Source organism: Urocitellus parryii, chromosome 13 (genome assembly GCF_045843805.1).
Source record: "Urocitellus parryii isolate mUroPar1 chromosome 13, mUroPar1.hap1, whole genome shotgun sequence".
Classification (NCBI taxonomy): domain Eukaryota; kingdom Metazoa; phylum Chordata; class Mammalia; order Rodentia; family Sciuridae; genus Urocitellus; species Urocitellus parryii.
Window position 1 is genome coordinate 36,045,763 of NC_135543.1, and position 12,470 is coordinate 36,058,232.

The following is a 12,470-nucleotide window of genomic DNA, read 5'->3' on the forward strand; positions in this document are numbered from 1 at the left end:
CCTTAGTTATTCTTGTTATTCATGGGAAAGATGTGTTTTAACTTGCTACCATTTACCCTACTGTGCTAGAATTATGGTGGGATCTCAACAAGTAAAAAGCCAAGATGAATTTATAAATTTTCACAGAGAAAAATTTGTATTATTTTATCCTTTAAAGGCAGTTTTGCATTTTCTCACTTGTTCCGCATAGCAAGACTGTGAGATGGGCACGAACACATTCTACAAACAAGAGAACTGAGATATAAAACATTTTTAATGATAGATCGAGGGGGACAGAGCCAGGAATCTGGCTGATGGACTTTTTATGAGGGACAGAAACACTTTGCTGAGTGACTGTGCAGCTTTGAAGTACAGACTTCATTTCGATCTTAAGACTGATACTGCCCGATGAACTTTATAGCCAGGAGTGGGTGATCCAGGTTATTGTGGCTGTGTTGATACATCTGGTTCTGCAAACAGCCAATGTTTGACTCTGCTGGCTTAACAGAACCAGAAGAAAGGGTCCATTGAAATTCAAGAGTTCCCTGTGATTAGCAATAATACCGTTTTTCATATAAAATATAATCCAACACCCTCAAAGAAAGCAGGTGCTTCTCAGTCTCTTTGAAGAAATTATTGAGCCAAGACAAACGTCCCCATGTTCCCACTGGGATTTACTTTCTACCTTTTCATGAAGTTAATATAAGTGTTTGCGTTGCTGTCATCTGGATTTTTCTGTACCTGACTTTGGCAGATTCTGATAAAGACTGCCTTTGGCCTGGAGAGTGAGTGGAGAGAAATTCCTGTGGTCGAGTGAGACAGTACCTCCCCAAAGTTGGTTAAGTTTGAGTCTGTTTTTTAAGCTGTCAATAGGGAACAGCACGTTCCTAGGAGGAGAATGAGACTTACTGCCCTTTTTTCTTCCCTGAGCTTCACTGAAATTTTTGGCTTGAGAAGAAGTAACTGAAAGAGCATGACCTGTCAGGAGATTAAGACCTGGGGCTGGACGACAGTGATTTAAACTAAAATCACCTGCTAGAAAGTCGAAGCACCCACTCCAGGGTTATTGACCATTCAAGGAGTGAAACAATCACCAAGAGTTATAACTCCCTAATTCTGCCTCCTTGGAAATGGGTCAGTGCCCTCTGCATCCAGATCAAAATGAATAGACTTCAGCATGGTTTAGATAGCTGAACACACAGAAGGGTTTCTGTACTGAGTAGATTGTCCATGCACCCGCGATCATAGGATTTTCTGGGTCTGTCAGAGATATTAACCAAGAAGATGCCTCAGGGGGTCTGCCCTGTGTCCTGTTGCCCCTCAAGCTGGGAGGGGAGTTTTAATAGGGAGGGGCTGGGAAGGGAGACAGCAGACTGAAGGAGCAGCGTCTGAGAGAGGCAGGGCCAGGCTCAGAGAGGGGTGGTTGACCAGGCTCAGAGAGGGGTGGTTGACCAGGCCCACCTGCTGCCCACTGTGCAGCCACTTCATGTTTCCGAGGCCCATTCCTGTCCTTTGTCTTTCATGGAGTTGGAACTTTCTCTACATAGAACCACTGAAGGAATTAGAAAGTCTGCACAGCACTATAGACATTGCAAGCCACTCCTATCAGCTACCTATTGCTGAATTAAAAACTACTCCAAAGCTAAGAGGCTCTGACAGCCATTTGATTTGTTCATGATTTCTGTAAGAAAGTAAAAAGTGTCTTCAACAGCCAGCATCTCTAGAGTTCCTAAGTGTTATAAACCATTTTCACAGCATATAAACAATACTCAGACAAGGCCATACATTGACCATGGTGGAAAAAGACAGAGATAAGACTATTTTGTGATCATGCCTGTGTTAGTTGGTTCTCCATTACTGTAGCAAAATACCTGAGATGGTGAAATTAAGAAGAGGAAAGGTTTATTTTGGTTCACAATTTTGTAATTTTCAGTCCATGATTGAGTGGCCCTGTTGCTTTAGGCCTATGGTGAGGCAATACAACATGGTGGGAGTGCATGGCAGAGGAAGCCTGTTCACCTCATGACCAGGATGAAAAAGAGAAAGAAGATACAGAATCCCACAATCCCCCTCAGAGCTATATCCCAGAGACAACCTCCATTAGACTTCACCTCTTAATGTAGTGGCACCCACTCCTCCACAGAAAATCTTAACTAAGCTTCTCCAAAAATCTTCACCATAATTAATTTTAGGTTATCAACAAAAGAGCCTCTACAAAAGAGTTCAATGTAGGTAAACTTCTATTTTCCTGTTACTCTATTTTACTTGGCCACTGACCTGGAAGAAATCAACACTCCAGGTGCTGAACACCCCTTTACTTGTTTTTCACAAACATTGATCCAGTACAGTAGTTTGTAGAAGTGTGCTTGCAAATGCAAAATATGACTTTTTTTTTTAAAAAAGGGGACAGATCCTTTAACCAGCCCTTTGGCCTTGAGCTGGGCTTCACAGAGATGTCTACATTTCTAAGAGAAGTTACCAATTGGGCTCCATGGTAACAGCTGGCAGGGGGAGGAAAGAAAAGGGAGAAGAAGCTCTCCCCTTCTCAGGTGTTGTCCTTGAAGGGTTAACTTGACCAGAACAGTGAAAGAAAAAGGTGCTTTTATGTGAACTTCTGCAGACTGTGAATTTCTGAGCCCCTCAGGTAGTTCTGAAACTACCTGAACAGTTAATTCGGGGATTAACTGTTCAGGTATGCTCCGAACCTGGCTGCAGCCAAATAAAATGGTTTCCTGCTATCTTTGGTGCCTTGCCTCATCTGTCCCCATAACGTTAACACCCAAGATCCAAACCTGAACAATGGCTGAAAGGATATGGAGACTAAAGCATTTAACCACAGCCCTCTCCCAGCTCATAGTCCCACTTACTCCTCTTGCCCCATGGATAAAATTTCCAAAAGATCCTGTCACCAAATTTCCCCTACTTCCTGGCAATATTCAATCAAAAATTGGCCCCTGCTCCCCTATACACTTTTCAGAACCACCCAGAAGATACCAAGTCCTGTAATAAGCCCCTCTCAATTCCTTCCTGGTTCTGTGGTGTGACTCTCCCTTGCTGCAGCAAGTTGAATAAGGCTAACCTGACTCTATACATGTTCCTGTGACATGTGGGTGGCAATTTGGGCTGAGCTTAGCTGGCTGGTTCTTCTGCACCTGGAGTCATTTATGTGTCTCTGGTCTTCTGGCAGCTCAACTAGGATGAGATGGTGTCCTCTAAATCAATTCAATTCTGGCACCATCTACCTGAAGATAGAGAGAGATCCTACAGGTTGAAGTCTCAGCTACCAATACTGCCCCTGCCCACATTTCTGATGCCAATTGCAAGCCCCAATTACCTGTGCTTCTGAACTACAGCCCCCTCCTTTGGCTTGATTAACTTGCTAAACCAGCCCACAGAATTCACTTACTTTTACTGATTTATGATAAGCATATTACAAAGGATACAAATAAAGAGATGCATAGGGCAAAGCATGTGGGAAGGGGTGCAGTCTTTCCATGTCTTCTCTGGGGCACCACTCTCTGGGGAACCTCTGCACATCCAGTTATCTGGAAAATCTCTGGACCCAATCTTTTGGGAGTTTTAATGGACGCTTCATTGTGTAGACACAAAATCAACCTTCAGCCCCTCTGATCCTGTCTTAGTTCTGTGACCAGCCTGCATCCTGAAACTTCCTAGGAACTTCCAAACCTCAGACAACTCATTAGCATATAAAAAGATGTTACTTCAGAGATTCTAAGGATTTTTAGCAGTTGTGTGTCCAGAAGTAGGGAAGAAGACCTAAATATATATTTCATAATATCACAGATCCCTATGTCAAGAGATCTCTATAAAGATACATCAGTACAGCCCTTTCTCTATGTTGGCTCTCTCCCACCAACTACCCTGAATTGTAACATTGTGGCTGCTATACATGTACCATCAGAGTAGGGATTCCTGAAGCTAGGAACATGGTGTATGTCCTTTACCCAGGGCTTCCAGCTCAGGACGGTGCCCCCTGTGTAGATGTGCTCAATAAACATTTTTTTTAAAAAAAAAATCGATTTGATATTTGACCCATGATAGTGGTATGTTGAGCTGACTTCCCCACCCGCCAGCCAACCAAACCTCTGGCAAAACAAGTTTATAGCGTTGTATAAGTTTGTTTTGAGAAATTAATATAAAATACTAAGAGAAATTATTGACACTTTTATGATAAAGATAGCGCTAGAATGTAATGAGACTATAAAATAAAATTGTGGCAAATGACTAAAAAAGATGAGGCTCAAGTTAATAAACAATCTTCCTATAATTTGTTTTTTCCTGGTGAATTGCAACAGCAGCTACTGATTTACAACAGGCAGCTTCTGACCAAATCTAGCTCAGCTTGTGACAAAGAAATATAAATCAACATGAGAAATAAAATACAGTTCATTTTTGTGCACCAAATGTCATCAAGGCATTTAGAAAAATGCTAAAATACCACTCAGGGATGATTTTTTTTTCTCCAGTAAATTTTAATCACTCCAAATAGGTGATAAACCAAATGAAGTTATTTCCTCCATAATTAAATTGACTAAATCCACAAGTTCACCACATTAATTAAAATAGCACTCACCCAGTTGTAAAATTACAAATGCATGTCATTCTTTGGCTTTGGAAGGCGGCTTTTTATTAGTTCATACATTTAAACTTACACAGGCTATGGCTTGCTCTGAACTATTCTGGATTCGCTAATTTTGCAACAAATCATTTGTTAGAAAAAAATGAAAACTTAAGTAAAATCTGACCTTTAACTGAATACTACACTTATACCCAGTGCAGTATTTTTTTTCAGTCAAATGACAGTTATAGCCCTTATAAATAAAACTAGTTACCAACTTCAAAATAATAGATAACCTTGAGCTTTCAGAGGAAAAAAAAAAGGTATGCTTATTTTAATCCATTTAAGTCTGGGTATAAATGATTTCAGAACATAATGGCCTGAAAACCCAATAATCCTAGAGTCTGATTATATTTGACGCTGAAGACCTAAAGACAATGCAACATCATTAAACATGGGGTGCGTGCTGTGTCTTTGACATACATTATCTGTAGGGTGGATAAAGAGAAAAGAAATAGGATTTCTTTTGTTTTTTAATGGGATTTTAAAAATGTAAATCTAGATTTAAAATGTTTGACTACATCATTCCCTTATCTCTCTCTCAAATCCCACATGAAGTTAGTTTTCAGACTCAGATTTGGAAGCTCTGAGTCTAATTCCCAACTCAACATTAGAATCCCCCTTTCATTACTCTAAGCTCACGCAGCTTTTCAAAACGGCCCTTCCTCTGTTTGAAGGGCTGATTGTTAGAAGCAGCTTCCTTATGCTGTTAGAGGCTTAACCCCTGTCCCTGTGCAGTGTCCCTGAATCATTAGTCCTTGTTCTGGGCTTCTCATCCCTAATGACCCAAATTCTGCAACTATTGCTCTTATTGTTATAGAATCCAGGTTCAGAGGCTCGACCCACCAAAAAAATTGATGTCTAGGAGAGAAGTGTTAGGGAGAAAGGCTTTATTCGGTGGCAAAAGAATGGAGAAGAGGCAGCTTTGCTCCCAAATCAGCTTCTTTGCTCCAGGGGGTTGGGAGGTTCTGGATATAGGATACGAATAATGAGGGAGTTGGAGAGGCTAATAAAGGGGAGGAATAGTCTTGTCTTTTCTGGAAATAGGAACTCGGGTGCCACCTCTTCACTACTTTCATGGTCTAGTGTTTCCAGTCATGGTGGCTGGTAGGTGTCTTTAGCTTTAAATGATGGTGCACAAAACAGACCTCAAGTGATCAACGCATGTACATACCATGCTGAGTAGAATCTGACCCAAGGGTGAAAGCAACAAGGGAGACAGACACAATCTGAAGGCAGAGGGACCAAGGCTTTGCATCCCATTCTAGCCACCCATCAGTCTTCTGCAGGTTCAGGTCAAGAGTAAGTATTTTCAGCAAAAGCAGCCTTCAGGTCCCTAAAGAGTAACGTAGGTAACTGTCATCATAAGCCCCACACATCCAGGTGTTATCTAAAGCAAAGCCAGTGGGGGACTAATGATGTATTGTCCAGCAAGTGACCTCTAAAAATTAGTGATTTTTAAGTCATTTAAGAGCAAGTGAAGTAGAGGACTTCTTTAGTTTTTCCTTAGTAACAATATTATATGTTTTTCAGGCTTCTCTACCTTCTAGATACCATATCCTGGGCTGGCTCAAATTTGTCAGTATCAGTCTTAAAGTATAAATCAAATATTTAGTTCTATGATCATAAGTACCATACACTACGTACATGCTAGAATTGGGCATTATAATCAGATAATTTATAAATGTATAAAACAATATCTCTGTCCTCCAGGAATTTCTAGATGGGGATAGAATATTTCTATGCTCTCTCTCCATGCTTCTTTTTCTGCCCTGCCACAGTCTCCTTAAGGGAAAAGTTTTGTTGAGCTGACCCCAGGACAGTAATTGAGCCATGTTTTATGAGCAGACCAGGTAGTTATGATTTAAAAGATCACCACTCATTTGTGGTCATTTCTTTACTTCTCCTGTCAAACATCAAGACCAGACTTGGCAGCTGGTAACAGGTTAGCCAATTGCCATTTCTGCTTCAAGGGTCTACTCTGGTAGGTGGAACCCCCATTTGTGTCTGTCTGTCTCTCGTCACTGGAGGTAGGGTTCGGGAAGAGTAAGAGCCTTACTTTGACTTAGAGCCAAAGCTGTCTCTTCCAATTTAATTTCCCTGGTGGGTTCTTCTTTGCGGATCAAGAGCATTGGTTCAAATTTCACAATGGTACTTTATTTTGTTCTGCTATCGTTCTTTACAGATAGATTCCTCTGTGGGCATCCCCAGTGAGAAGGCAGGGGAGGAGCTGATGAGAGGAGCATTCCTGGGACTCTGTGCCTAATTTCATCTCAGCATGAGGACTCCACCTAGAAATTCCAACACTCACAAATTAGAACAGGATATAAGAATGCAGAAGAGAAGAACCAAAGCAGTCCTGGAGCTTCAGGGGTAGGAAGTGCAGGTTTGTAAGTTGCAGAAAGGATGAGAGACTTCAGGAGCAGCTAGAAGACCCTGGGGATAGATGGCTTCCTCCAGGGATTGAAGCACATTAGAATATATTCAGGAATGGGGCTGGGTTGTGGCTCAGTGGTAGATGGCTTGCCTAGCATGTGTGAGGCACTGGGTTCAATTCTCAGCACCACATATAAACAAATAAATGAATAAAGGTCCATCAATAACTAATTAAAAAAAAGAATATATTCGGGGAATGGTGAGTCGTCACATTTAGCTGCAGTATGTAAGAGGGCAAGGACAGAAGAATGCTGAAAATGGGAACTATCCAAGACTTGGAGGGATTTGACAATCACACCAAGGTTTTGCACTTGATTTGGTAAGAAAAGGGTCATCTCTGAGGGTTGAGGTCTAAGGATGTGAAAGTGATCCTATTACCAAAAGCTCAGTCCTTGTCCCCAATGCCAGTCCAATAATGAGGAAAGAGTTTTGAGAAAAAGAAAAAAGAAGTTGTATTGCTTTGCTAGCAAAGGAGAAACACAGGGGACTCCTGTCTCAGAGGCTATGATTCCAACTATCAGAGGGGAATGGAGGGTACCCCCCCCCGGGGGGAGGTACCAGGAATTGAACCCAAGGGTGCTTTACTACTGAGCCACGTCTCCAGCCACCCCTCCTTTTTAAAATTTTGTATTTTGAGGGTCTCATTAAGTTGCTTAGGGCCTCACTAAGTTGCTGAGGCTGGCTTTGAACTTACGAACACCTGCTACCCGCTACCAACTTTGAACATCTTGCTTTGGCTTTCTGAGATGCTGGGATTACAGGTATGTGCCACCGCTTCCAGCCACAGAGGTCTTTTAAAGAGGTGATTCAAAAGCTCCATTCCAGCCGTGCCCTGTCAGGGGTTATAATTCACTTGTAGCCTTGAGAGAGAGCCTTTTCTTAGGTCTTCTGGCGTCAGTCCTGAAGTCTGAATGACTTCATCTCTGTGGTGTGAATGACTTCATTTCTGTGGTGACAGATAACTTAGCCTAGGATGAGAAGAAGGATAATCTTCCTTTCCCCAGGGTTAGGGAGGGGGAGAGGGAGAAGAAAAAGAAAGGAGAAAAAAAATGTCAGTTTTAAAATGAGCCACAGTGGCAGAGCAGCAAGGGTTATATTCAAAACATTTAGTGCAGCCCTAGCACATGAGACGATAGAGCTGACCATCATGGGAGAAGGCTGGTGAGCATGACACTGTCATGCTCTTATCTGACTTATAAAATAGTCAACCACAGGAGGGTGGTACAACCCGCTTCCTGTCTCTGGAAGATCTAAGGCAGACACAGTTTGGACTCATTGTTTAGCTGACACATCACACCCTTGGTTAGCATTGGGCCTGACGCTGTCTGAGATCATGGAGTCTTTTATTTTATTTTTCACAAAAAAAATATTTCAGGTCTCACTCACATCCACAATTTAAAAGTGACTTAGGGGAATATCTGTATAAACTCCAACCTTCATCCTGTGCAAATTAATCTCTTTTAGTCTAACTAGATATTCTTGACTCCCCAAATAATTCTAAGTCTTAACTCTGCGCTCTATCTCTTTATCCCTTCTTCCTAGTTGTGTATTGTCAGAAAACAGAAAATTGGTCAAAGGTATTGCTAAAAATGTTGACAAAATAAGGTCAAAGTCAGGGCCCAGGAGTTCTAATTGAGAGCGCTATTAATAATATTAAGCCATCAACTAACAGATAGCAGGAACATTGCTTCCCTGGAGGCAAATCCACCCATCAGCCTCATCTTGCCCCTCAGCATTAATCATTTCATTCCCCTAAGGACCTCGCAGTGACATCTGAGTCTCTGCATTCTTTGATCCAGGCTCTTCAGCCCCAGCATGATGATCAGGAGGTTCAGGTAACACTGTTGTTCTGTTACTTCCGCAGAGATTTCTCTTTCTTCTTTTTAGTGTTTTCACTTTTTCTTATGCAAATAATCAGCTACCATAATTCTATCTTAAAAATTGTTAAGGAAAACTAGCACCATAGAAATAGACATTGATTTAATTACCCTTAGGACATCCTGGTGACATTCTTATTCACTGCAATATTCAACAACCTAACTGGTTTAAATTGATTAAAACTGGACATCAAGGGAGAACAGGGAGCTCCATCCCAAGGAACACATTCCGCTAATGCCTTTCCACAGGTAAGGTGTTGAACTGTTCTTAAGTGGCAAGGTGCACAGACAGAGCCTTTGGATTATCTGACTTATAAAATAGTCAACCTGTTTGAGGTCATCACAATCTCCTTTGAAAATATGATAAAAGCATGACCGTGCATGATTCAAACTCCTCCAACCTGGTGTCCCTCAGAAGACTCAGGCCAACCTTTGAGCCCTGATCCAGGCTCTTCCTGGGCCAAATTGGTGCCTGCTCCTGATGGGGCAGCTTGGCCCAATGGCAGGGTCAGTAGATGAGCCCTACAGGGTAGGCAAGACCAGTAATCATAGAAGAATCAAGATAGTGACTAACAAAGCATATTTTAGTATTTGAGGACCCCCTTAAACTAACTGAAAACAAGATGAAAAGTCTCTGGCTCTAAGAGAGACCAAGAACATAGCAAGTTGGATATTACAGCCAACTGTGAGAAGCCTTCCTGGGTAAAGATAGGTGTGTCTGTGGCTCTTGAATTTGGAGGTGACTGGTTTCAGATAGTCTCTGGCTCAAGCATTTGCTCAGTCCTGAGATCCATTGAAGGTTTGAAGACTCATAAAGGTATAGAATTGAATCATGACTTAAACATAAAAAAATTAAAATGGCAAAGGTAGCAGTAAAAATCCATCCAGAGCAGAACACCAAACACTCTTTATTCCAGCAACATCAAACACAATTGGGTCTTCATTAGTCTAATAGTGAAATTTGCAGAAAATTTTTCATTTTCAAAGGTCCTGCTTACAAACCAAATACCTCTGGGGTTATGGAAAGAGGTCATAGTGGCCATTGTATGGGCCTGTTGTGTGTTCAACCTCTCATTATGTCAGGGTTGTACAGTGAGTATGATGAGTGATTTGTTTTTAGCCATGGCTGGGCTGCCCTGGGCAAAGACAGCTTTGGAATACTGTTTCTCAGCCAATGCTACCCCTCTAGGGAAGAAGCCTAGTGATGCTGGACTTTAGCTGCTGAGACCCTGGAACTTCATCAGGACTAAACCAGAATAAACCAAGTGACCACCCTACTCATACAATATCACTCTTGGTCATGGCTGTGGAGGGGAGGGAAAAGGGTCTTCTCTTCTCCCTCACCTTAAAAAAATTATATGTGCAGGCATTTGTTATAATCTATAATCCACTCTTAGTTAAATACTATGACTAAGAGGAATTTATCCTAGGAATGCAAGGTTGGTTGAACATCTTCCATGGACTGAATTGTATGTATCCTTCCAAAATTCATATGTTGAAGCTTTAACGCCTAATGTGATGGTATTTGGAGATACAACTTTTAGGAGGTAATGAAGTTTAAATGGGACGTATAGGTCAGGTCCTAATCTGAGAGGATTGTAGCCTTATAAGAAGAGGAAGAGGGAAGGGCATGAGGACATAGAAGATGGCCGTCTGTAAGTCAGGAAGAAAACTCACACCAGAACCCAGCCATCTTGGTACACTGATCTCAGGCTTTCAGCCTTCAGAAATGTGAGCAAATAAATTTCTATTGTTTAAGACTCTCAATCTATGGTATTTTAATATGGAACCTGAGCTGATACAACATCCAAAACTTAATTCATATAACACACATATCAGTAGAATAAAAGACAAAAACCACATAATATCTATAGGCAGAAAAATGCATTTGACAAAATTCAACAATCTTTCATGAGAACAATACTCAATAAACTAGTAATAGAAGGGAAATTCCTCAATGTTATAAAGAGAATCTATGAAAACCACAGCTAACTTCATTCTTAATGGTGAGACTGAAGTTTTCCTCCTGAGATGAGCAATAAGACAAGGGTGTACACTTTCATCTCTCCTGCTCAGCATCAGACTGGAACTTCTAGCCAGGGCAATTAAACAACAACATGAAATAAAAGCATCTGGATTAGAAAGGAAGAAATAATACTCTTAAAAAGTTTTTTTTAAAGAAAATGAAAAAAGAATATTCAGATTACATCATCTTGTTTACAGAAAATTCTGAGGAATGTGCTAAAAATTGTTAGAACTAATGAATCAATCTAGAAAAGTTGCAGAATACAAGACATATAAAAAATCAATGCATCTCTATAAAATTTAAATTTACCTTATGTGAACAACAGGTCTATGGCAGTGACTAAGGCTCCTCTATGTTCTCTGTGAGCTCTCCAAGATGAGCAGCAGTGGCTTCAGGCCTTTCCATCCTCCTCAGTACCACCCTTCTGGGCTCTAGGTTCTCATTTCTGATACTCTGCACCAGCATCAGAATCCACTAAGGTGAGAGTTTGTGTAGATTCTTGGGATGTCTACCAGGTTTACTGGCTAGACCCTTCTCCAGCAGGCCCTGGGGACTTACATTGTTGCTAGTGTCAGTATGGACCATTAAACATGCTGATTTTGGTAACTACTAGCTCAGTGTCTCTAAGCCATGGACCTGGATACTGCCACAGTCACCATCCTGTCACCCATCTGCTCGCTCCCTCTGATTTCTGTTTTGCAAGAGGCTTCCCTAGCCAAAGGGCCCCAGAAATGACATGCCCAGTGAGAGACAGGATTGTGTCCCCATCACATGCATAACCGTTTGAGATAGCTACTATTTATTGAACCCCTGGTCATACTGACATGGTGCTGGACACATTCTAAACATTATCTTAGCCATTTGCTCTTTAAGTCACACTTAATCTGTGGAATTTCTATGACTAGGCCATATTCATACAAGCAACAGAGCTGAGATCTGAGCACTGATTGTCCAATAAGGATGATCAGACCCTGTGCATGGTAGAAGTCAGGTAGAGTGATGAGAATTTCTGGGCCTCAGTGTTTGACCAAGTTTAACATGACCAGGTTCTCCTTCATCATCTGCTTTGCTGTCTTTTCTACTTGAAAACCAGCTGAACTCAAGAGTCTCACCTTCCTGAGGTATACACATAAATCAATCATATCTTTCAAAGAGCTGCTAGCATTTTTGCTATTTCAAACTTTTCCCTTTTTCTCCTGCTTCCACCCCACATGTATAACTTCTCCCTCAATTCCTAAATGTTTCAGAATGTGAATATTCTTTTTCTTCAACTAAAGGCTTCAGTTGCTAATTCTAGGGGATTCTGTTAACTCTGGAAGTCTCTGGGCTTCACTCATACCTGGTTTTCAGGGTTTGGCCTCCTTTTTCTAAGTTTCAAATTGCTGGGGAGGGGATCCAGGGACTGAACTCAGGGCCATTTAACCACTAAGCCACACCCTCAGCCATTTTTATTTTTCATTTTGAGACAGAGTCTTGCTGAGTTGCTTAGGGCCTCACTAAGTTGCAGAGGCCA